Below are 19515 nucleotides of genomic sequence, written 5' to 3' on the forward strand. Positions count from 1 at the left end.
CTCAGTTGAGAATTCTTTGTTTAGTTCTGAACCCCATTTTTTAATGGGGTTATTTGATTTTCTGGAGTCCAGCTTCTTGAGTTCTTTGTATATATTGGATATTAGCCCCCTGTCTGATTTAGGATTGTAAAGATCCTTTCCCAATCTTTTCTCTTACTGACAGTGTCTTTTGCTTTACAGAAGCTTTGCAATTTTATGATGTCCCATTTGTTGCTTCTAGATCTTACAGCACAAGCCATTGCTGTTCTGTTCAGAAATTTTTCCTCTGTGCCTATATCTTCGAGGCTTTTCCCCACTTTCTCCTCTATAAGTTTTAGTGTCTCTGGTTATATGTGGAGTTCTTTGATCCACTTAGACTTGAGCTTTGTACAAGGAGATAAGACTGGATGAATTCACATTCTTCTACATGATAACCTCCAGTTAAGCCAGCACCATTTGTTAAAAATGCTCTCTTTTTTCCACTGGATGGTTTTAGCTCCTTTCTCAAAGATCAAGTGACCACTGGTGTGTGGGTTGATTTCTGGGTCTTCAATTCTAATCCATTGATCTACCTGTCTGTCACTGTACCAGTACCATGCAATTTTTATCACAATTGCTCTGTAGTACAGCCTGAGGTCAGGCATGGTGATTGCACAACTGGCTCTTTTATTGTTGAGAATAATTTTTCCTATCCTAGTTTGTTTGTTATTCCAGATAAATTTGCAAATTGCCCTTTCTAACTCTGTGAGGATTTGAGTAGGAATTTTGACAGGGATTGCATTGATTCTGTAGATTGCTTTTGGCAGGATAGCCATTTTTACTATATTAATCCTGCCAATCCATGAGCTTTGGAGATCTTTCCATCTTCTAAGATCTTCTTCAATTTCTTTCTTCAGAGACTTGACATTCTTGTCATACAGATCTTTCACTTCCTTAGTTAGAGTCACACCAAGGTATTTTATATATTTTGTGACTATTGTGAAGGATGTTATTTCCCTAATTTCTTTCTCAGGTCATTTATCCTTTGTGTAGAGAAAGGCCATTGATTTGTTTGAGTTAATTTTATATCCAGCTATTGAACTGAAGCTGTTTATCAGGTTTAGGAGTTCCCTGGTGGAATTTTTTTGATGTTAAATAATATTGATAACAAATATTTATTAATAATAATAGTTATTAAAGAATGAATGAAGCAGAGGCAGGCTAACCTCTGAACTGGAGGCCAGCAGAGTCTACAGTGCAAGTTCCTGGACAGCCAGGACAACACGGAGAAACCCTGGCTTGAAAATCAACAACAATAACAACAACAACAACAACACAAAAATCACTGATACCAGAACAATGGAGGCAGAAATGGTAGACCTCTGATAGTTTCTAGCCAGCCTGATCTATGCAGTAAGACCCTCCTCACCCCCTCCCCCATCCTGCCCCTCAAGTAAACAAAACCTGTCTAGTTCAACCTGCCTTACTGTCACATGAAATAATCCTGTTTTTGTTTTTTATAAGTTAGGGATTCATATAGACCTGACTGACCTTGAACTCCTGATCTTCCAGTCTCCAAACATCACCTGGCTTATCTGTTGTTTTTGAGGCAGCATCTGGTCTTGTAGCCCAGACTTGTATCAAATTCTCAGTAATCCTGCCTCCACTTCTTTTTTTTTTTTAAATTTTTTTTACATGTAAAACTATTTTTTTTATTACATCTTTTCCTCAATTACATTTCCAATGCTATCCCAAAAGTCCCCCATACCCTCCCCCCTACTTCCCTACCCACCCTTTCCCATTTTTTGGCCCTGGCGTTCCCCTGTACTGGGGCATATAAAGTTTGCATGTCCAATGGGCCTCTCTTTCCAGTGATGGCCAACTAGGCCATCTTTTGATACATATGCAGCTAGAGTCAAGAGCTCCGGGGTACTGGTTAGTTCATAATGTTGTTCCACCCATAGGGTTGCGGATCCCTTCAGCTCCTTAGGTACTTTCTCCAGCTCCTCCATTGGGGGCCCTGTGATCCATTCACTAGCTGACTGTGAGCATCCACTTCTGTGTTTGCTAGGCCCCGGCATAGTCTCACAAGAGACAGCTATATCTGGGTCTTTTCAGCAAAATCTTGCTAGTGAATGCAATGGTGTCAGCGTTTGGATGCTGATCATGGGATGGATCTCTGGATATGGCAGTCTCTAGATGGTCCATCCTTTCGTCACAGCTCCAAACTTTGTCTCTGTAACTCCTTCCATGGGTGTTCTGTTCCCAATTTTAAGGAGGGGCATAGTGTCCACACTTCAGTCTTCATTCTTCTTGAGTTTCATGTGTTTAGCAAACTGTATCTTATATCTTGGGTATCCTAAGTTTTGGGCTAATAAGTGCACCACAACGCCTGTTCTTTCTTTTGGCTGTTTTTATTTTGAAATATGGGCTGGCTACGTGGCCAAAGCAGGTCTAGAACTCATCAATCCTTCTGGCTCTGTCTGCCTAAAGCAGTCACGACAGGTGCAGCAACCATGCCCGCTCCATCACTACTACATGAACAGCAACACCAGTGTCCCCTGAACCCAGAGTCTTGAACCTTCTGTACTCCTGCCTCCACTGCCTAGAATGCAGCCGACCCCCTTAGCCAGGTGCTCAGGTGCACACAGGTTGCAGCACGAATGAATAAAATGAATGAAAGAACCTGCACAACGAGAAAGGCGAAGCATTTGCTTCCCAAGTATCTTTGATAAGAATCTCTCCTTCCCCCAAACCAAGTCCCAGAGAGTAATGCAAACACCACCCCCCGGACCCTGTGGCGCCCACTCCCCACTGCGCCAGCCACAGGTGCAGGCAGCCAGTGCTCCTCACCAGGTCTACACAGCCCTCTGGTAGAATTTTTAGGGTCACTTACATATACTATCATATCATCTGCAAAAAGTGATATTTTGACTTCTTCCTTTTTAATTTGTATCCCCTTGATCTCCTTTTGTAGTCGAATTGCTCTGGCTAGGACTTCAAGTACTATATTGAATAGGTAGGGGGATCCCTGATTTTAGTTGGATTGCTTCAAGTTTTTCTCCATTTTGTTTGATGTTGGCTACTGGTTTGCTGTAGGTTGCTTTTATTATATTTAGGTATGGGCCTTGAATTCCTGATCTTTCCAAGACTTTTACCATGAATGGGTGTTGGATTTTTTCAAATCCTTTCTCAGCAAATAAGGAGATGATCATGTGGTTTTTGTCTTTGAGTTTGTTTATATAGTGGATTAAATTGATGGATTTCCATATATTAAACCATCCCTGCATCCCTGGGATGAAGCCTACTTGATCATGATGGATGATCATTTTGATGTGTCCTTGGATTCCATTAGGTAGAATTTTATTGAGTATTTTTGTATTGATATTCATAAGGAAAAATGGTCTGAAGTTCTCTATCTTTGTTGGATTTTTCTGTGGTTTAGGTATCAGAGTAATTGTGGCTTCATAGAATGAGTTGGGTAGAGTACCTTCTGATTCTATTTTGTGGAATAGTTTGTGAAGAACTGGGATTAGTTCTTTTTTGAAGGTTTGATAGAACTCTGCACTAAACCCATCTGGTCCTGGGCTTTTTTTGGAAGGGAGACTATTAATGACTGCTTCTATTTCATTAGGGGAAATGGGACTCTTAAGATCGTTAATCTGATCCTGATTTAACTTTAGTACCTGGTATCTCTCTAGAAATTTGTCCATTTCATCCAGGTTTTTTAGTTTTGTTGAGCATGGCCTTTTGTAGAAGGATCTGATGATGTTTTAGATTTCCTCAAGTTCTGCTGTTATTTCTCCCTTTTCATTTCTGATTTTGTTAATTAGGATACTGTTCCTGTGCCCTCTAGTTAGTCTGGCTAAGAGTTTATCTATCTTGTTGATTTTCTCAAAGAACCACTTCCTAGTTTGGTTGATTCTTTGTATAGTTCTTTTTGTTTTTACTTGGTTGATTTCAGCCCTGAGTTTGATTATTTCCTGCTGTCTACTCCTCTTGGGTGAATTTGCTTCCTTTTGTTCTAGTGCTTTTAGGTGTGTTGTCAAGCTGCTAATGTGTGCTCTCTCTAGTTTCCTTTTGGAGGCACTCAGAGCTATGAACTTTCCTCTTAGGACTGCTTTTGTTGTATCCCTTAAGTTTGGGTATGTTGTGGATTATATTCATTACACTCTAAGCCATCTTTAATCTCTTTCTTTATTTCTTCCTTGACCAGGTATCATTGAGTAGAATGTTGTTCACCTTACACGTTAATGTTGGCTTTCTATTATTTATGATGTTATTGAAGATCAGCCTTAGTCCGTGGTGATCTGATAGGATGTATGGAATAATTTCAATATTTTTGTATCTTTTGAGGCCTGTTTTGTGACCAATTATATAGTCTATTTTGGAGAAGGTGCCATGAGGTGCTGAGAAGAAGGTATATCCTTTTTATAGGATAAACTGTTCTGTTTATGGATTTAAATCCTATTAAATCCATTTGTGTAATAACTTCTGTTAGTTTCAATATGCCTCTGTTTAGTTTCTTTTTCCAGTATCTGTTGATTGATGAGAGTGTGGTGTTATAGTCTCCCACTATTATAGTGTGAGGTGCAATGTGTGCTTTGAGCTTTATTAGAGTTTCCTTAATTAATGTGGAGGGCCTTGTATTTGTATCATAGATATTCAGAATTGAGAGTTCATCTTGGAAGATTTTACCTTTGATGAGTGTCAAGTGACCCTCCTTGTCTTTTTTGATAACTTTAGGTTTGAAGTTGATTTTATTCGATATTAGAATGGCTACTCCAGCTTGTTTCTTCAGTCTGTTTGCTTGGAAAATTGTTTTCCAGCCTTTCACTCTGAGGTAGTGTCTGTCTTTTTCCCTGAGGTGGGTTTCCTGTATGCTGCAAAATGTTGGGTCCTGTTTATGTAGCCAGTCTCTTAGTCTATATCGTTTTTAAATTTTTTTTTAGAATTGATTCCATTGACATTAAGATATATTAAAGAAAATTAATTATTGCTTCCTGTTATTTTTCTTGTTAAAGTTGGGATTCTATTTTTGTAGCTATCTTCTTTTAGGTTTGTTAAAGGATTACTTTCTTGCTTTTTCTAGGGCATAATTTCCCTCCTTATGTTGGAGTTTTTCCTTTTTTATCCTTTGAAGGTCTGCATTCATGGAAAGATATTGTGTCAATTGGGTTTTGCCATGGAATACTTTGGTTTCTCCATCTATGGTAATTGAGAGTTTTGTTGGGTATAGTAGCCTGGGTTTTTGTTCTCTTAGGGTCTACATAACATCTGTCCAGGATCTTCTGGCTTTCATAGTCTCTGGTGAGAAGTCTGGTGTAATTCTAATAGGCCTGCCTTTATGGTACTTGCCCTTTTTCTTTTACTGCTTTTAATATTCTATCTTTATTTAGTGCATTTGTTGTTCTGATTATTATGTGTCAGGAGGAATTTCTTTTCTGGTCCAGTCTATTTGGAGTTCTGTAGGCTTCTTGTATGTCTATGGGCATCTCTTTCTTTAGGTTAGGGAAGCTTTCTTCTATAATTTTTTTGAAGATATTTACTGCCCCTTTATTTTGAAAATCTTCATTCTCATCTATACCTATTATCTGTAGGTTTGGTCTTTTCATTGTGTCCTGGATTTCCTGCATGTTTTGAGCTTGGTTCTTTTTGCATTTTGCATTTTTTTTATTGTTGTGTCCATGTTCTCTATGGAATCTTCTGCAGCTGAGAGTCTCTTCCATCTGTTGTATTCAGTTGCTGATGATTGCATCTATGGTTCCTGATTTCTTTCCTAGGATTTCTATCTCCAGAGTTGTCTCCCTTTGGGTTTTCTTTATTGTTTCTACTTCCATTTTTAGATCTTGGATGGTTTTGTTTAATTTCATCACCTGTTTGTTTGTATTTTCCTGTAATTCTTTAAGGGATTTTTGTGTTTCCTCTTTAAGGTCTTCTACCTGTTTAGCAATGTTTTCCTGTAATTCTTTAAAGGATTTTTGTGCTTCTTCTTTAAGGGCTTCTCCCTGTTTAGCAATGTCCTCTTGTATTTCATTAAGTGAGTTTTAAATGCCCTTTCTAAAATCCTCTACCAGCATCATGAAATATGATTTTAAATCTGAATCTTGCTTTTTGGGTGTGTTAGGGTATCCAGGACTTGCTGTGATGGGCATACTGGGTTCTGATGATGCTGAATGGTCTTGGTTTCTGTTAGTAAGATTCTTATGTTTGCCTTTTTCTATCTGGTAAACTCTGGCTTTAGATGTGTAGCTGTCTCTAGCTGGAGCTTGTTCCTCCTGTGATTCTGTTAGCCTCTGTCAGCACTCTTGGGAGTCTAACTCTCTCCTGAGTTCAAGTGGTCAGAGCACTCTACAGGCAAGCTCTCTTCTTGCAGGGAAGGTGCACAGAGATCTGGAGTTCATATCTACCTCTTGTCTGAAGATGAAGGCCAGAAGTGACCCTGTCCAAGAAGCTCTGTTGCTTCTGTGGCCCAAGTGCTCTCCTGAGTGGACTGGTCTTTGAGAGACCCACGAAACAAGATGGTTTTCTCACTGAAGTCCCAGGGTCAGAGTCCTCTCTGGTGGCTGACTCTCCTCAGTGATCCTAGGATACTGGGTGTGCTAAGTTGGCTGAGGTATGCAGAGTCCTCTGATGACTGTGGAACAATTCGCTACGTTCATGCCCAAGGTGGCATGGGACTCACTCTGACCAGAATGAAGCCCAGTTGCTGATCACCAGATCACCAGGGTTTTCTGTGTCCCTGTTCCTGCTGGCACAGGCCCCTCGGAGTTGATTTGGAATAGATGTTGCATTCCTCACCAGTGATCCCAAGTTCCTGGGTATGTTTGGGCCCCTGCTGCATGGAGAGTCCTCTGGGAACCTTGGGACTGTCTGCTGAGTTTGCGCCCAAGGTGGTGCATGGCTGGCACTGACTATTCTTGACCTCTATATTTTAATGAGGTCCCTCCCACATTTCCAAAGAATAATACTGCTTTTAATTATAGTAGTCTTTCTGTATAGTTTCTACTTAATAGCAAAGGAGTTTCTACCTGACTAGACCGTCAAACTTCGCCAGGAATATTAGTCACCCTTTGGGTAGGGTTTGGGTGAGATGTAAAGAAAGGATGTTTCTTGAAAGTATAGCTTTTGCAAGGTAGTGAGTGATCAAGCAACAACTAGGTAGCTGGCAACAGGCTTTGCCATATTTTGATCAGATAGAAGGAATTTGAGTTTCTATCGATCACTTGCTTGTTTTGGTTATACAAATCCCACATTATTTTTCTGACGAGTAATGCTATCTGTGCTATGTTTCACACTGTTAGGATGTTTCTGGGGAGCTTTAACTTAAGAAGCATTCCAAAATCTCCTCAGGCAGGGATATTCTTCAGCCATGAAATATCTCAGTCTCACATCAGTTTGGTGTGTTCCATTTCTAGAGTTTCTGTGGTTGCAGAACACACAGAGATGCTTGGCGACAAGTGATCTTAGTGTTGACTTTCTGTCCTCATACTGGTGTTGGATCATTTTTGCTGTGATTTCGCAGCTGAGAATGTGTCAGTCACTGACTCGAAGGGTGAAGGTTTTCAATAATGAAGTTGAATTAACTTATTTTCTGATACAGTTTAGTTTCTTTTATAAAGAATAGATCTGTTAAACATTTTCACCAGAAATAGAAAGTATGTGCAACTGAAAACCAAACATAGCCCGTCTTTTTACATGAGGTTCAAATTTAGGTTCTTGTGCCTCTAGAGCACGTACTTTCCCAACAGAGTAATCTTTACAACCCCTCTATTTTTTTTTTTTAAATAATTTCTTGGAAAAGTGATAAGGACAGAATTTTATTGCCTTTTTGGAAAGATAAGAAAAAATACATATTTATAAAACTGTCTTTATAGACAATTGTACCATCTCAATGGATGTATTCATGCATACAACAATTCTAGAAGTAGTGCCCCAAACAATAATTTGTTTGTTTGTATGTATGTATGTATCTGTGTATGTATAAACATATACATTGACAATATATACATTTCATTTCATACCTCTGTAAAAAAAAAAAAAACCAAACCCTTAAAGTTCAGTACTCTAGTGAATGCTAATTCTTTCCCTGTGCATGACCTAACTGGGTTGAAGTCATGTATGCAAGGTTTGCTTGCTCTTTGCTATAGGTGTGTAGAGACAGATGGATGTCAGGTGATGGACACCAGCCTGCAAGAGGCAGCTCATGCTCTTGTGACAGTGATGTGGCCCTGATGCTTTGCTCTTTCTCACTAGGTGGATTAGAGAGAGAATTCAGATCAGCAGTAAGGGCACTCAGTTCTGCAGGTGGTAGTTTTGCTTCACATCTGAGGCCACAGTTCCAATGATTTTCCTCTCTGCTTGCCTCATACTATTTTAAAAATGAACTTTTCCCAGCTTCTTCATTTTTTTCTGCTCAGGAATACCTTTTTTACTAATTCATTTCATGCCTAGCCCTCATCAGTGGGTGGTAGTTCAGTTAACAGCTTAGCTTCCAAGTTGCAGTGGTCTTACTTCAAATTTCTTTTACTGTAATTTTCTAGAAGTCATTGCTTTGATTAAGTGATGCCTTCCTTCTTAACAGTTCACTAGAAGCAGAGCTTAGGTGGATGTATAAATAGCCAGATAATACATTCAATGAAAGTTCAAAGGTTGAAGCAGAAATTTCTTAAATAGTATCACCATGTTGGATTTGGCTGCATAAGTGTTTGAAAATGCATTGCAAAAGAGGAGCTGGAGATACAGTCTGGAGAATGGAAGTCATTTTTGCACATCTTTGTAGAGATTTATGCCTTTGAAGTATTTCTCATGGGACCTGAATGTATTATAAAAATAATATTTATTTGTGCATACTACAAATAAACTTTTTAGTGTCCTTCCATTACCAATGCAAGAATATTTTTTACATATTTGCAAAGTTATCCTTTTGATGTATTTTCCATCATTTTATTAATAAATCTTCAGGCCATCACTCTGAACTTAGGCAGTAAAGTTCTGCATTTGTAGACTCCCTGGGACCATATTTTCCTTCCTAGACCCTTCTTTTAAATAAGACGGCAAAACCATAACTTCTTTGTAAGTAGTTTGACCTCATTCCATGTTTTTGGTGAGTTGAATCAAATTGGATATGGTATGGATGTGATTTTATGACTTTATAGGTTCTTGTTAAGAGATGGCCTCTATTCTTAGATAGACTTTGGACTTTTGACACTGTTGAGATTCTTAAAGACTATGTAGTCTTTGTGAGATGATCTGAATGCATTTTGAGTGAGTCACGTGATAGTTATGAGCCCATGGAAGCCAAGGTTGAAATGTGGTTTGAGTGTGTTATATCCCCGCAGGTGCAAGAGTTTGAGTCCTCAGGCTCCAGTTGATGATATTAGTTTAGAAGGTTGTGGAAACATTAATAGATATCACTGTGATGAAGGACATGAATCACTGGGTTTGGTGAGAGGCTTGACATTTTCTAGCCCATCCCCTTTCCTGCTTACTCTCTGTTTCCTAACTTTTTATTCAGTGTGACCAGCAAGCATCCTGTTGCTGTCATTATACCTTTATCTGATGAGCCAAGCCGTGGTACAACCACCATTGTTATATTAGACAAGGTCTCTTATTGGCTTAAAGCCTACAAAAGAGTGGATGCTTGTTGGTGGGTGAGCCTTAGTTCTCTGCCTGTCTCCACCACACCAATCTTGTGATGTTGAGCTCATATCATGGAGTCTGGCTTTTTACATGGGTTCTGTGGATTGAACTCAGATTCTCCTGCTTACAAGGCAAGTATTTTACTGATTGAGCTATCTCCACGACTCTGTAAGAATTTAATCAACTTCTACTTTCTTTGAAATTTTAAGTTTGTACCAAACTGAGAAGAGAATAGAATGTTCTAGTTCACCCCTTAAGACAACACTTGGATAACTTTATTATTATCAACATGCCACTTCAGAGTGATATCTTTTTGAATGATGGCTTTACACTGATAGACTCAATGCCTCTACATTTTTTCTTTTGTCAAGTTATTTGCTTCTTTATCTTTATATGAATCTTTTTTGTTCATCTTTTTATGAATCTTTATATTCAGCTTCCATTTTACTATATACTTTGCTCACATATGTTTTGTTCTCAATTCCTTTTCTATATGTATTCTTTTATTTGCATCTGAGTTTTCTGTCTTTGTTTCATTAATTGTGGCACAGCCTGAAGAATTGATTTTATTTGAAACATGCTTTACCTTATCCTTTTGCAATCAAGATTTCCTTTGCATGAAACCCTAACATTCTAACATCTCTCTAACTTTTGTGAGTCAAGTTTCTCTCCCTTTATTCCTTCATTTTTGAAAGCATTGCATGCTCTAGTCCCATAAAAATGTGCTTTATTCTTGTTTTATTTATTAAGAACATTAGAACTTTAGAGTATTAACATATCATGATTATTGAAGACACTATCTTCCATTTGAAATCATAGAAATTCAAAGTTTCCAACATGTATATCTTACAGTTGTGCCTAACTCACTTTTTGTGTACTACATTTCACACACACACACACACACACACACACACAATTTATTTCATTATATTCATGCCAAACATTTTAACTAAATACATATTTAAAAAAAATTAAACAAAGTTACACATTTCCATCATTTGAGAAGAAAACATGAAAGTCCAGGTAGATGAATGCTATGAGCTATAACTATATTTTTAAGGCTGCTGATGTAATACACAGAAAGTAGCCATAAGGGATGTTGATTTGTTTTCCTTGACTGCACTCATACCGGGGCAATAAAGTCCTTCTAAACAATAACATTTAAAACAAAAATCAGGGAATAGCCACAGAGCAAAAATCACTTGTATAAACTGTCCTCAGTTTTGAAGATTATGATTTTTTTGGCTTTATATCAAAGGAATCAGCAATTGGCCTCTAACTGAAGAAGTTAGTGTAGAAGGATTTGATGGAAATTTGAAGTGTGTTGGGCCTTCTCTACTTTATTCATAACATTATTATTTTTTAAAAGTAGCATTATAAACAAACATAGAATGGTAGAAATTCAAGAAATCAACCCAAGTTAAAGCAACAATTACGTCATGCATTACTGTTGGATATCACCACCTATTTCCGAGGTTCTTAAGATTTACCTGGGACAGTAAGGAAGTAGATTGAAGCCTCACCTTAATCAGCCTTCTGAATCCTGGCAAAGAACTTAAGAAGAGATTTATTTTTGTTCTTCCTTATGCATATGTGTATATAGGTTCACATATGAGCATGTGGGTAGTTGTCATTAGAGGACAGAAGAAAGCACCAGAGCTCCTGAAGCTGGAGTTACACGAGGCCCGGAACCACCTGATGAGGAGACTGCCATCCAAACTCAGGTTCTCTGAAAGAGCAAGTGATCTTAACCTCTTAGCCATTCCTTCAGAAAATACTTCTTTGAAACTCTTTTCTTGGGATCCTCATCATTTATGAAGGCTTATGAATAATGAACAACTGCTGCATGTAATAAGAAAATCTTTTTTGTAGTGTTTAGTTCTCCCTAAAAGTATTTGTATTCTTAGAAAGCAATAGGTTTAGGATGACAAGAGACTGCAAACTGCAAAAAATTTGGTGTTACATACAGTAGAGGACTTCCAGGTCTGTGTTCATTCAAAGATGGAGCACCTAACCCTCAAGAGAATGGAGGGCCCAGGGAGTTTAGAGGTAAGGTACGGTAGGTGGTGGGGGTATCCATGTGGAGACAGGGTGGGGTGGGGAGGAGATGTGGGATGTGGGGTAGTCGGAGGGTGGATAGGGAGGGGTAGGGAATGGAATATGGAGTGTAAAAATTAATTATAAATAAAACTAAATAAAAAAAATTTAGGTGTCATTTCTCTGATGGGTTATGTCAGGGTTGCCTTCTCCCTAAAAAGCAGGTTTGATCTGTAGTTTGTTATGCAATCGTAAACTTGTCCTCTATTTTCTCACTCTTCTGGTGTTGAACTCTCTAAATCCAAGTCTTATTTGGTGCTAAGTTTGAACACCACCCTTGTCTGTGTTTGGATGTGATGTGTCACTTTGGATCCAAAGTCTTAGTTTTCTATCTAAAATTAAGCTAAATATTTTTAAATTTCATGGTACCATAAACCATTTGGTATTCTCCTTGCGATTCAGGCTTATTTTATTCACTCTACTTCCTGTTTTGTGCTTTTTCTATGTTCCTGGGAATTTATTTTGTGTGAGTCTTGTTTCTTCCATGGTTATAGTACTGAACTTAACCAAAGCAAGCAAACATACAAGATGAAGACTTTCCCTATTTTAAAAAAAAATCTTCTTGGGTTTATATGTAGAAAACTGCCTTACTGGGGCTTTAGTTCTTGGGTGCTTGGATATTAGATGTAAAACCAGGAGTTCAATCCATAGGATCTCTAAAGAAAAAAGAAAACTAAGCAACATTCTTTTTCTTGCTGTTGGGATATGAGCTGTGAATACCAGGTGCCCTTTGTTCTTTCCTCTTTGGGAGGCTCCCGCTTCCTGACTATATTCTTACTGTTCCTGTTATTTAGCTTTGATATATTTGTTTTCTTGACAGTATGGGAAATGCATGTCCTTGAAATTCACTCTGCTGAGTCCAAGAAACCTTTGTAAATATTCTCTCTGGGCTCTAGACTCTAGACTGGTTTTTCCAGTTGCCTTTTGCCATTACACAGACTTGCACAAGTGACATCGTAAAAAGCTCTTACAGTCCAAATTGCTGTGGGCACTTGGTTCCCATATTCAAATGCTTGTCTGAATGCATGGTGATGCTGCTCTAGTGCCATGGCTCCCACAGTGGGGTCACTGAGGACAAATTTCACCAAGGTGCCTCAAGAAGTACTGTAGGCAGGGAGAATAAGGACATGCATGGAACGCCTGCCTCTAAGATGCGTTTCTCATGCAGAGAAAGATGACCTGAGAGGACTGGTTATAAAGGCTTATTTTGATGATTTTGAAAAACTTTTATAACTGATGATATGAGTTTCAAAAGAGTTGACATAGTGAGGGAGGCTTGGCTAGGAAGCCTCAAGGTTCTATGTCTTCCTATTGGCTGTCTTGATTAAGCTCAGCTGTAAGGTAAAAATGGCCTAAGCAATTCATTCAGGAGGATGATGTGTGTGTGAAAGAGTACGGAAACATAGAAAACTGAGAAGTAGAAGTATGAACAAACATCTCTGTACCTGAACATGTGTGTACCTAAAACAGTAGCTATCAAAAACACAAGGGGCAGGATAGTGTGACAGTGTTAATGTTGACTTCAAGCAAATGCACACTGATTTCTCATGGTGGATTAGCAATGGGTTTGAAGCTAATGGATCTTAAATAGACAGGTAATTGTTTTAAACTAGTGAGCCAAACATTTGCAGTCATCATACCCACCATTCTATTCTGCAATTTAAAGTAATTTCAAGACACACTGTCTCCCATATCTGTAGAGTACCATTTAAATGCATTCATAGAGGCTTGTCAAGAGATTCAGTGATTTCCAGGTCCATCTTTATAAACCCCATAAAACTTTCTGTTCCCTAGTGGAAAGTCTATAGGAAAGAAAAGATAAGTAAATGGTGGCTGGTTTTGATTAGCATGGCTCATATGTGAGTATATTTAAGCCACCTCAGATAGCATCTTTGTGGCAAGTTGTTTTATAAATGTAAAGGAAAAGAAGAGAAGACAGAGCTAGGTGGTACCCAATACACCCTTCTTTTGTTATTGTCTTTTCTTTCATCTGAGTTCTATTTTCTTTACTCAGGAATTATTTCCAAAATAAACTATCCTTTTAATGGCAATTTAGAACCCTCAACTACTGTGTTCCTTTCTGAGATGCAGGTTTTATAAATCAATCTTTGGACGAATTTTGACTGACTTTCTAATCAGAGGCTCTTTTGCTCCTACGGAGTTCGTGGCCATATTCCTCAAAGTGTGTACCTCCTTCATGAATGTGCAGCTAGTCATTGCCATGTCCCCTTTTCTATTTCACTTCAGACCATATTAGCAAGAATGTTTGCCTCATCCTTTCTCTCTCAACATCTCCAGTAAAAATTTCTTTTTAATGTGTATATCTGTGAGCATTAGGTAATGAGAATGAGGGGGAGAGGGAGAGGGGCAGAGGGAAAGAGGGACATAGGGAGAGAGAGAGAGAGAGAGAGAGAGAGAGAGAGAGAGAGAGAGAGAGAGAGGCCAGAGAACATTGGGTATCTGCCTCTATTGATCTTAGCTTTACTGCTATGAGACAAACTCTCTTTTGAACTGGAAGTTCACCATTTCAGCCCAACTGTCAGGCCAGTGTGCTCTCAGGATTTACTTGTCTTGTCTTCCAATGCTGGAGTGTGTCTTGGATATACTGTTCTATATCCAAGTTCTCTTTTTATCTTTATTTTCAAACAGGGTCATGCTAAGTTGCCCAGGCTGGTCTTGGATTTATGATTCTCCTGCCTTAACTTTCTGAGTAGATAGGATTATTTCCAACCATTATTACTAGGCCTCAGTTAACTCAACTACTCTCTATTTGTGATGTCATTTACTCTCAAGAACACAAGGACAATATTGAATCTGAATAAGTGAATCTGAATAGGTTGCACAGCCAGTTCATTTTAGATCCAAAATTTGAACCCTAGAAACAAGGCTAGGGAGTCTCACTCAAAGTCCTTACACTTGTAGTCTCATGCTTTCTAAATGCTGACTTGGAGTTGGGAATACATGAATTTCATACAGCATCGTCAGGGCAGTGAAGCCCTCTGAGAACTGACAGACCATCGCATCTTTATTGAGGTATGTGGTAGTATGAACTTTTTTATGATTCAACAACTCATTAATTCTGCAACTTGAGAACAACCTGCTCCATGTGCTGCCTAACAATTAATCTTTCCATTTGTGATCATTGGACAATTAAGGGACCATGTTCTGGTGGGCTCTTCATCCTTGGTCCTGCCTACTTACCCCTAAGAACAGATTGTTTTTCCTGTACTGCAGGCTGCTCAGTCAACCTGGTAACTATCCGAGTGCTAAGGGCACTGGGAGGAGGAGTCAGGTTTGCATGGACAGAGTGGCAAGCAGATGCTAAGCTGATGTGACACAGCTGGTTCTGCTGAGCCAGGAAAAGCAGGTCAAGGTTGTTAGGAGAAAGTGTGGAACTCATCTATCACTGGAAGCAAAAATATCCCAATATATGGCCCCCTTTCCTCGCTTCTCTTTTGAAATACCTTCAAATCCTCTTTTATTTCACTCCTTTCTACCTTTTAGATATCAGAACAGAAGAGACACATCACAATACCCAGACCTCTCTAATTGAAGGACATCTATAATTGATGGTTTTGTTTCTCTAAAAATTAACTTATTGTTTAAACTTCAGAGGGGTCTCTTGCTTTTAAGAAGAGATTGCAAGAAGAGCAATGTCCAGTTGTTATTTATTTCTTTGATTTTTTTTTCCTATTTACTTCTAAGACATGGTTTTGCATCTGAAATATGCTAAACATTTTGCATTAATTCATCAGATATGCTTGGCACATTAGCATACATGCCAAAGAACCAGGGTGTCTGGTTTCTGGTTTCCATTTTCCATTGAATTCAGTTTATTGGTAGCTAAATTTGATTTTTCATCCAGAAGATCCTGTTTACCCTGAGGTCTTTTTTTTTTAGAGTCATTTCTATATAATCTCAAACTGAATATTATTTAATTAGGTGAGACTGCCATGTAAAATACAACAACTTTAAAGACAAAGGCATTTTAAAATCATCATCTACAGAGCAAGAAAACATAATATCCACCAGGAGATCAAAGAGGTATCTTGCAGAACACCAGCTGGCGGATGTTGCCATGTTTCTGTCTGGGGCTTTCTCTGATTGCTGAAGTACTACCCAGAAAGACCATTTTCTTTCCATCACTTCTCATGTCTGCCCCACCCTTTGATCCAGTTTCATCTTCTGCCTACAAGTCTTTACACTCAACAAGAATTTAGAGATTTGGGGCACAAAAATCTCTCTTTTTTTCTTTTTCTTTTCTTTCTTTATTCGGTATTTTCTTTATTTACATTTCAAATGTCTTCCCCTTTCAAGGTCTCCCCTTTGGAAACCCCCTATCCCATTCCCCCTCCCCCTGCCTCTATGAGGGTGCTCTCCCACCCACTCACCCACTCCTGCCTTCCTGCCCAGGAATTCTCCTACATTGGGGCATCAAGCACCGTCAGGCCCAAGGGCCTCTCCTCCCACTGATGTCCAACAAGGCAATCTTTTGCTACATATGCAGCCAGAGCTATGGGTCCCTTCATGTGTACTCTTTGGTTGGTGGTCCTGTCCCCTGGAGTTCCAGGGGTTCTGGCCAGTTGGCACTGTTGTTCCCTCCATGGGGCTGCAAACCCCCTCAGATCCTTCAGTTCCTTCTTCAACTCCTCCATCGGGGACTCTTGTAGCAATGGTTTTCTGCAAGCGTCTGGCTCTGTATTTGTCAGGCTCTGGAAGATCCTCTCAGGAAACAGTCATATTAGGCTTTCATTAGCAAGTACTCCCCAGCATCCACAACAGCATCCAGGTTTGGTGACTATATATGGGATTGATCCCCAGGTTGGGCAGTCTCTGGGTGGCCTTTTCTTCAGTCTCTGCTCCACACTTTGTCACCATATTTCTGCTTTTGACTATTTTGTTCTCCGTTCTAAGAAGCACTGAAGCATCCATAGTTTGGTCTTCCTTTTTCTTGGGCTTTATATAGCCTGTGAATTGAATCTTGGGTATTCCGAACTTTTGGGCTAATATCCACTTATCAATGAGTACTTACCCTGTGTGTTCTTTTGTGACTGAGTTGCCTCATTCAGAGATATTTTCAAGTTCCATCCATTTGCCTGTGAATTTCATGAAGTCACAGAAATTAATGGCTTATGCTCTAAGATCAAGAATTGACAAATACTACCACATAAAATTGTAAAGCTCCTATAAGGCAAAGGACACTGTCAATAGGACAAAATGGCAACCGACAGTTTAGGAAAAGATCTTTACTAACCCTACATCCAATAGAGGGCTAATATCCAATATATACAAAGAACTCAAGAAGTTACACTCCAGAGAACCAAATAACCATATTTAAAAAATGGGAACAGAGGTAAACAGAGAATTCTCAACTGAGGAAACTTGAAGCACCTAAAGAAATGTTCAACATCCTTAGTCATCAGGGGAATACAAATAAAGACAACCCTGAGATTTCACCTCACACAAGTCAAAATTGCTAAGATGGAAACTCAGGTGACAGCATATGCTGGCGAAGATGTGGAGAGAGGAACACTCCCCAATTTCTGGTGGGATTGCAAGCTGGTGTAACCACTCAGTCTGGCAGTTAGTCAGAAAATTAGACATATTCCTACCTGAGGCCCCAGCTATACCACTCCTGGGCATATGCCCAGAAGAAGCTCCAACATGTAATAAGGACATATATTCCACTATGTTCATAGCAGCCATATTTATAGTAGCCAGAGGCTGGAAACAACCCAAATGGGCACACAACTTTAAAAATACCATTTCTCTTTTATAGTTCTTCAGACAGGTTATGTGGAATATACAAAGTCCACTAAGCAAAAAGGCTTAGTTTATGTTGATATAATTCCCTGAGATATTTTATTTATGAAAATTGCCCACTTCTGAGAGATTCACTACATTGTTTGTTGGAGCAGGAATGAGATGGAAACTCAGAAGACACCTAGCACAGGGTACCTGCAAAATATAACACAGTTCTTATATTATTGTTATAGTTTTACTGAAATAGTCTTCAACTATTGACTTCAGATGTAAGAACATGGAAATCTTTGAGGGAGGTATTGTTTCACTGTAAGGTATCATAAAGAGGTTGGAGTTCAAAGCCATAGCTGGGCATTGGTGTTATACCTCTGTCAGGCACTGTGTCTGATATATTTTGTGTTTTCTTTCATGTTAATCTCAGCTTCACACTCTGCACGTGCCTGTATGTTGGAGCATATGTGAGCACCTTTCACAACACTGGCACATCCCTCGAGGTCAGAGGACAACTCTAGGTATAAGTTATAACCATGCCTCACCTTCAACAGTCTTTGAGAATGGCTTCTCTTTTGTTTGCCATTGGGTACATGGGATTGCTAGACTTCAAGCTCTGAGGGGTTCTGCTGTCTCAGTGAAGGATTCCTAGAATCACACATGGAAACTAGCCTCCTCAGGGATTAACATGGGTTCTGATGATTCAAACTTAGGCCCCTACATTTGCCACATTTGTAAGTGATTTATTGGCACACTATATTCTATTCTCACATGATTTTTTTTAACTTTCCATGAAACTGCATTCTAAAGGCTCCAAGTACCTGTAATAGGTTTCCCAGACTCCTCCATATTCTTTTGTTTATATCTCCTTCTCTATCCCAGTTGCTGAGTAGAGTAATTAAGTGTGCATGCAACTTAGTATAGTGAGGAGGGATGGCTTTTTTTCCTGACCCTACCACCAAGACAGCTTACAGATAATTGCTTGTGCCTTGCTTCTCTGGGATGCCCCTTTCCAGGTTGTCTTAATCTTCTTGGCCCTCATTTTACTTTTGTACAAAACTGTGTGTGGAGGAGAGAGTCAGTATTCTCCCACAGCTCTAACTTCCAATCCCAAGGGTCAGTTGGGACCACACTGACTTCCATTGGTCTAACAGGGTCCAAAATTTTTCTGGGTTATATTTGTCATAGGAACACACTCTCTAGTGAAATATCTAATGTACTAGTTCCAGTGTGGACCAGATGTAGCAAGAAACTAGTTTTTCCCAGGATATTTTAGTGCCTCCAGTTCTGGTCGTGCTTAGAATTGAGCTGGGAAACATCCTCTTAGTAAGCATTGAGAATGTGGCTTAGCAAACAAATAAAAACAAAAACAAAAAAGGCAAGTTTAGTGTTAGACTCCACCACAGGGTAAATCTGATGGAGAGTCGGTGTGTGTCCATGGTTGAGAATGAATCTATTTCACCCCCAAATTATCACCTTTGAGAGAAGTATTGTGTTGAATAGGTCCATCAACTGAATGTCTGACATACCATTGCTCAGTTATGTGGAGAGGCAGGGCAAACTCAGCTGTACTGTAGCTGTACTAATGTGGTAGCTCAGCAATTTGGAGTTAATTGTTAATCAAGCCAGACATTATCTGCAATGCAATTCTGAGAGGGAAAAACAACCACAACAAAAATAAGCCAGGATCTTAGTACTCTTGTCAGCTAAATGCTTTAAAAGATTATTGGAAAACTAGTCACAAGGACGGCAGAGTCAAGGCTGTTGTAAGGAGCAAGAATGTCTCTATTTTTGGTTTTACTTTTAGATCATTTTTTATCTATGAACTAAAATCAGCTGGAAAGAATCTGCCATCCAAGGGCAATTGCAGAGGCTGGCTTCCAGCAGCACCCTCTCTGTGACACTCATTTTGCTGTTAAGAGAAGCTACTTAACAAACCAATTGTCAACAGGGGGAGATGAAAATACAATAGTTAATCAGGTTTTACAAGGTCACACATCTAATTCAAATTGTAAAAGGACCCCATTAGTGCCTCTCTCCCTTGTTCTTGATGTAGCCTTTCTC

The sequence above is a fragment of the Mus caroli genome, unplaced genomic scaffold (genome assembly GCF_978045245.1).
Source record: "Mus caroli unplaced genomic scaffold, Mus_caroli_1 scaffold_1, whole genome shotgun sequence".
Lineage (NCBI taxonomy): Eukaryota > Metazoa > Chordata > Mammalia > Rodentia > Muridae > Mus > Mus caroli.